The sequence below is a fragment of the Myotis davidii genome, unplaced genomic scaffold (assembly GCF_000327345.1).
Source record: "Myotis davidii unplaced genomic scaffold, ASM32734v1 scaffold290, whole genome shotgun sequence".
NCBI lineage: Eukaryota > Metazoa > Chordata > Mammalia > Chiroptera > Vespertilionidae > Myotis > Myotis davidii.
The window spans coordinates 2,620,903-2,628,487 of record NW_006285049.1 but is presented as its reverse complement, the minus strand read 5'-3'; the positions used below and the strand labels follow the sequence as shown (position 1 = coordinate 2,628,487).

General features: G+C 40.3%; 1 protein-coding gene across 3 annotated transcripts in view; it reads left to right on the top strand.

The window, feature by feature from the left end:
* The window catches only part of PCED1B (PC-esterase domain containing 1B), a 135,977-nt gene that overhangs the window by 75,124 nt on the left and 53,268 nt on the right, over positions 1-7,585 (top strand). The window lies entirely within an intron of this gene.

Here is a 7,585-nt window from a genome sequence, read left to right as displayed (position 1 = left end):
TGACCAGGGTGATTTAAACTACTCATTCTCTGGTTGGGGGAGGAGAGGTGCAAACCATTTGGTCCTAGGTGTCCTTGGTTAGAGAAGATAAGATCTTGCTTAGCTGGTTGTTAATTGCTTGGCTGTCTGTTTAACTGTCTGTCTCAGTTTCCCCCATTCTACTTGTCAAGGAGTTTCCTAGCTTCTTACCTGCCTCAGTGGTGTGTATATGTTTTGCATCTCTCCTAGCTCACGGAAAGCCCTTTGAATTCGGGGCTTGGTAATTAGTAGACACTCATTATATGTGCAAAGTTAGTGGTATAAACTCTCAGTTCTCACAACAACTTTGTAATAGAACTATTCTTTCCGGAAGCCGGTCCATCTTTGCTGCTTGACACAGTCGCTGCAGGGAAGAAACATCTGCACAGCATATGTTTCAAGGGACCTGGCATATATGGCATACTGTTCTTAATATGTTTGCTCCCCTTCTTAGCGCTATGTGTTTTAACCAAGGTCACCTCTCCAAGAAAGGTTGTTTCCCCAGGTGGGGATTTTTTCCCTGGAGTTAGGGATTAACAGGACAGAACCAGATTAACGAACACCCTAACCTTTGGAATAGAATTGATAGGATTAAACTCAACAGAACTATATTAACAAAGGCCCTAACTTTTGAATAGAATGGATAGGATTAAAATGAACTGGTATAAATACAGATGTAACAGGACAATGAAGATAGAACCTGGCTAGGCTGCTGATCAACCGAACCCTGTCTCCATGTCATTCCTTCTTCGCCAACTCCGTCCACACCTTTGGGAACCCCTGGACCTGCTGGGGCTGGACCCCAACATATTCTTACTTTTCTAGATAAAAGCTTAGAGAGGTTAAGTAACTGGCTCAAGTTCACACAGGAAGTAAAAAGTGGAGTCAGGCATAAGCCTGTCTCTACTCTATGCTGGCATCACTGTCCACTTTGTTGTCCAAGCCAATCTAGAAACTAGTGTTAAATTAACTAAACGAGAAGACTATTAGACTGACGTGGCTCTAATATTAAGGCATCCTACGTAAGCAAACCAAAATCTAAGCCTGTAAACGTCTCAAGGTTGTGATATCAAAATGCTAAGGACAACCAATCACACACAGCCACCTGGGCTTTAAGCCAATCGGTCATGTCCTTGCTTTGCTTCTTTGTTCTCTATGAATAGTGTCTCCTGGAACCTGTTTGTAGAGTACTCCTTACCACTTCTGGTTTGACACTGCCCTATTCAAATGGATTTTTTGCTCAAATTGAGGAGGCTAAAAGGCTATTTCCAATGTAACCCTGATATTTGGCGGGGGTTGGGGAGGGCCTAGCAATCTGAATCCATGCCAGTAAGCCCAGTGTAGATTCTTGATAACCTATAATTAAGTCACTACCTCTTTCCCAGAAACTGGTCTTGCAGAACCTGTTACAGAGGCCATAAAACTGTGAACAGTGTACTGCCCCGGAGGGAGGGTTATTAACCTGGCACCAAGCCAGACCATCAGATATGGCCTGGAGACCCCCAACACCTGGGGGCCTTCTTGCAAAACCCGAAAAAAGACCGGAAGCATAATCCATATTCGCGGGACCAAGACCCCAGAAAGATATAAAAGAGAAGCCCCCTGCATGTTACTTTACTCAGATTTGGGAAGTTATTCCAGTGAGTCCGCTGGTGTATTAAACAGTGTAACTCTTTTTCTCTAAAGGTGCTGCTTGGTTTTTCTTTGGCCTTCTGCAACAAAATAAACTCTTAAAAATTTTAATATGCCTCCGTTTATCTTAAGACCAGGGAACCATTCTCTGCAATATTTCCCTGCTTGTGGTTCTTGCCTACCACCCCACTCCATTCCAGTCATTTTTCAGTCCATCACCTGTCCCCATACCCTCGATCACCACCGTAATTCAGGTAGCCCCATCTTCACTCACCTGGATTACTAAATAAATAGATAAGGTAAAAGACTGGGAATTCTGGCTGACCTCCAAAACAAAAATATTAAAAACTATGAAAGGCCTTTATAAACAGCAAGAATTTTCTATCTCTTCCCTTAGAGACAAAGATGTACTTCCACACACTCGGCCCCAAGTAGCTTACATCATGGTTCTCTGGGAATTTAGAACTGTATTTTCACCTTGGGATACACATTTCCAGATGAGGATCACACACCGCGCTAGTCCTATAATCAAATGAGGCAACTGGCTAGTCTCCAAGATTCTGACCTCGTTTACTGATTGCATTTCACCAGATTATTTCTGAGTCTGCCATTTCGGACCCAATTTTGATAACTGCGTTTGTTTTCCCGAGTCGTTTCTAACCCATTTCATTGCTCAGTTCCTCTAGGGCAGGAGCCTTGGCCTTGCTCTTGCCCTCACTAAGCTGCATTCCTGGTTTCCTGCCTACGTCCCTTGACATTGAATACATTTCTCACGCTTCTGATGCCTCTTGCTGAGCTCTGCCACCTGCAGGGACACTTGGTCATGTGTGTTAGACTCCCTGCAGCACTGGCTGCATGCCCTTTGCTGCCAGCACCCTTCAGATCACTTCCTCCCATGCTCCTGAGACGTCTTCCCACTGCCTGCCTCATCTCAGGGGTGAGTCTCCTTACAAACACTGGAACCAGTGTAAAGCCGTGAGTGTCCCTTTGATAGCTACCTCTTGCAAACACAAGAGAAACTGCTTCAGAGCAAAAGAAGCCAATCGTTTTTGGCAGACTGCTCAGACTGTCTCAACAGTGACCCTTCTCTGAATATTAAGGCATCTTGTTCTTCTGGGAACCGTGGAACAAAGTACTCTGGTTAATATTCTCAGATGACCTGCCAAGCAGAAAGGTCACATGGTAGGAGTTCCATGTGCTACTTAAAGACCGGATGTTCCTTAGATGGGAAAGCAGCAGTACACGGCCAGGCTTACAATGAGGCAGGGAAAGGTACAACATGGCAAAATTAGATAGCAAATGAAGCTGTTCACTTCAGGAAGGACCCTGGCCATTCCATTTGGCAATTCCATCGAAAGTTACTGTCTTCATTTTGAATATTGTGAATTATTTATTAGCATTACATATTTAATTTGCTGGATGAAAAAAAGTGTTCTTGTATGAGAGAAAAAGAAACCTGTTTTAGTCTTTCGGAATTCGACTTTAGGAATATTTCTGAAAGTTGGAGCTAGACTATCTCACAGGAGAAAATGAAACAGTCTCTTTCCATATTCATTATTTTTTAGTTCAATACCATCTAATAATTGATGGCTGCACATTCATTCTTTGTCTTCCTACCCACCCTTCTTCCTCCTCTGATAGTCTTCACTATTTAGAGGTAGCAACTCCCAAAAAACTACACGATGGTAGCTAAAGGAGGGGTGGCTATCGTGTTATGGAAGATGTAGTTCTTGTAACGTGTCGCAGTGAGAACCAGAAGTGAGAAGGTTGCTCCCAGCAGTCCCAGCACCGTTTAATAGCAGATGTTGAGGCCAGTCAGGAAGATCTGAGACAATCATACCCGAGTCCATCGGAGTTGTCTGTTCCCCGTTTTTGCATTCTCTACTTCCTCACCTTCCATTCACTTCTGTGTGAAGTTAAATATTCAGTTTTCCCTGTCTATGCAAATTGTCTTTAAAACTTAATGTTGAGGGCACTTATCCTTTTTATTTTTACCATTGGCTTTTCCCCCCTGTTGGTAATAATTGTGTTTATTTTTTAAAATTGCTGAGTTTTCTTTGTCTCTATTATAATTCCTCCCACATCCTCCAATATTCTATCAGTCCAATTTTCTACAAGATCAGTCAAACTAGGTAACATATCAATTCCAATTTCAAAATAAATGAATTCTTCTAAGTTTGCAAGGGCATGACATCTGACTCTATGTTTTGAAATTAGAAAATCTTAATATTTTCAAACTAGTGTTTATGAGCATCCTTTTTTAAAAATATGAGACTCACAAAAAACATAGGTAAATCATACCATCTTCAAGTGGAAATGCATTGCTAATAGTAGAACTCAGGGGCTAAGCTTCTGGCATTAAAGTACCTACCGTTACTGAAACAAAATTCTCACCAATTTGTGCCTTAGTTTTCTCACACATAAAATGGAGACAATAGTACCTACAACATGGATTGTTTGACGTTTAACTTCGATAATATATGTAGATCACTTTATATATAATGCCTGAAATGGTAAATAATCAGTGAATGTTAGGTTTTATTTAGCATAACAGCAACAGAAGAAACAATTTTATTTTATTTTTTTAAAATATATTTTATTGATTTTTCACAGAGAGGAAGGGAGAGGGATAGAGAGTTAGAAACATCGATGAGAGAGAAACATTGATCAGCTGCCTCCTGCACACCCTGTGCTGGGGATGTGCCCGCAACCAAGGTACATGCCCTTTACCGGAATCGAACCTGGGACCCTTTAGTTCGAAGGCCGACGCTCTATCCACTGAGCCAAACTGGCTGGGGCAGAAACAATTTTAAAAATACTAAAAGACTATCCAAAACGTATGTATGGAAAAAATGTACACAAAATTAAAAGGAAAATAATTAGCTGGAATAAAACATTTACAGCATGTATGATAGAGCAAAGTGTTAGCATATTTAATATGTAATGAGCCTTAGATAAAATAGAAAAAAAGCAAAGTACCTAAATGGGCAGTTTAGAAAAGAAATAAAACTGGATAAATGGAAACATATCTGCTCTTGTAATAAAACGTGTATATTGGCCCAGCCGGGTGGCTCTGTTGGTTGGAGCATTATCCTGTACACCAAAAAGGTTGTGGGTTCCATTCCCGGTCAGGGCATATACCTAGGTTTTGGGTTCGATCTCCGATTAGGGTTTGTATAGGAGGCAACCAATCAATGTTTTTCTCACATTAATGTCTCTCTCTCTCTCTCTCTCTCTCTCTCTCTCTCTGTTTCTTTCTCTCTCTCTTCCTCTATTTCATCAATAAACATTGGGTGAAGATTAAAAAAGAAACAAACTTGTATTTTAAAATAGAATGATATACACATAAAAAAGAGAGAAGACACAAATTACTAATATTAGAAATGAAAGAAGGGCATCACTATGGATCACATAAACATTATAAGAGTAATGAATATTATGAACAACTCTATGACCATAAATATGAAAACAGATAAAATGGACTGTTTCTTTGAAAGATACAATCTATAAAAACTCATACCAAGGAGAAATAGACAATCTGAATAAGCACATATCTGTTAAAGAAACTGAATCAGTAATTAATAATCTTCCAAAACAGAAAGTACCAGGCCAAGATGGTTCACTGGTGAATGGTACCAGATATTTAAGGAAAAAATGATTCCAATTCTCCACAATCTCTTCCAGAAATAGAAGCTGAGGATATATTTCCAAACTCATTCTGTGAGTCCAGCTTTTCTCTAACAGCAAAATCAGACAAAAATATTAAAGGAAGGAAAACTACAGCCTTGGCCAGTGTGGCTGAGTTAGTTGAGCATCATCCCATTCACTGAAGGGCCATCAGTTCAATTCCCAGTCAGGGCACATGCCTGGGTTTTGGGTTCCATCCCCAGTCAGGGTGGATGGGGGAGGCAATTGATTCTTGTTGCTCTCTCACATCAATGTTTCTGTTTCTTTTTCTCTCTCTCTGTCTCTCTCTGTCTTTCTCTCTCTCTCTCTCTCTCTCTCTCTCTCTCTCTCTCTCTCCCTCTCTCCAACAGAAACATTTTAAAAATGAAATAAAGGAAAACTACAGAGCAATGTCTCTCATAAACAAATGAAGAGGGAACCCACTATATGGGAGAACATATTTGCCAATGATACATCGGAGAAGAGGTTAATATCCAAAATATGTAAGGAACTCATACAACTTAACAAAAGGAAGACAAACAATCCAATTTACAAATGGGCAAAGGACCTAAATAGATACTTCTCCAAAGTGGATGTACAGATGGCCAAGGGACATGAAAAGATGCTCAAAGTCACTGATCATCAGAGAGATGCAAATTAAAATGACAATGAGGTACCCCCTCACACCTGTCAGAATGGCTACCATCAACAAATCAACAAATGACAAGTGCTGGTGAGGATGTGGAGAAAAGGCAACCCTAGTACATGCTGGTGGGAATGCAGACAGGGACAGCCACTATCGAAAACTGTATGGAGTTTCCTCAAAAAATTATATATGGAACTGCCATTTGACCCAGTGACCCCACTTCTAGGAATATATCCTAAGAAACCCAAACTACCAATCAGAAAGAATGTATGCACCCCTGTGCTCATAGCAGCACAATTTACAATAGCTAAGATCTGGACACAGCCCAAGTGCCCATCAGTAGATGAGTGGATAAAAAAGCTGTGGTCATTTACTCCATGGAATACTATGCAGCAGCAAAAAAGGATTTCTTACCCTTTGAGACAGCATGGAGGGACCTGGAGAGTATTATGCTAAGCAGAATAAGCCAGTCAAAGAAAGACAAGTATCATATGAACTCACTCTAATGAACACAATAAATTGATGAACAAAATAGATCCAAAGACATAGAAGCATGGAACAGACAGTTGAATCTCAGAGGGAAGGCAGAGGTAGGGGGTGGTGGGAGTTGAGGGAAAGACATTAACTTATATGCATATATGCATAACCCATGAACAGAAACAGTAGGGTGGGGAAGGCCTGGAGCATGGGGAGGAGGGGACCACTAGAAGAGGTCAGTGAGGAATAAACGGGGACATCTGTAATCCTTTCAACAATAAAGATAGATTAAAAAAAACAAACACTCAGCAAACTAGGAATAGAGGGGAACTTCTCAGGAGCACACTGCGCCTTTCCTGTCCCCCTCTTCTCCTCCCAGACACGTTATCTTTGCCTTTCCCTTGCCTAAGCTCAAGAGCCCTTCTTTTGCTTCTGTAACTTGTTTCCTCAGCCTAAGCAGCCCAGCTGGTTCACTCTACTACCTCTATAGCTTTCTAAATAAATTTTCTCTTATTTCTGGAAATTTGGGGAAAAAAGAGTATCTACAAAATACCTACACCTAACATCATACTTGATGGAAACTAGATTAGGTACAATGCAAGTATGTTCCCTCTCACCACTTTTATTCAATATTGTACTATAAGTTCTAATTCATGCAATAATATTTTAAAAGGTATACAAACTGGGAGGAAAGAAATAAAACTGTTTGCTCACAAACATGATTATCTGTGTAGAAAATCCCAAAGAATCAACAAAAAACCTGGAACTAACAAGTAATTAGTTCCATTTACTAGTTGCAAAATACAAGTTAATATATGAAAGTAATTGCTTTCCCATATACCAACAATGAACAATTGGAATTTGAAATTTAAAACACAACCCCATTTACAATAGCACCAAAATGAAAAACTTAAGTTATAGTGATGTGGTATTGGTGAAAGAATAGACAAATTGATCAATGGCGCAAAATGAAGAGCCCAGAAATAGACCCACAAAATATAATCAACTGATCTTTGACCAGGGAACAAAGGCAATTTAATGGAGAAAGGATAGGCTTTTCAACAAATGGTGCTGGAACAACTGAACATCCATATGCAAAAAGAGAGAGAGAGAAAAGAGAGAGAGACAGCAATCTACCCAGACCTT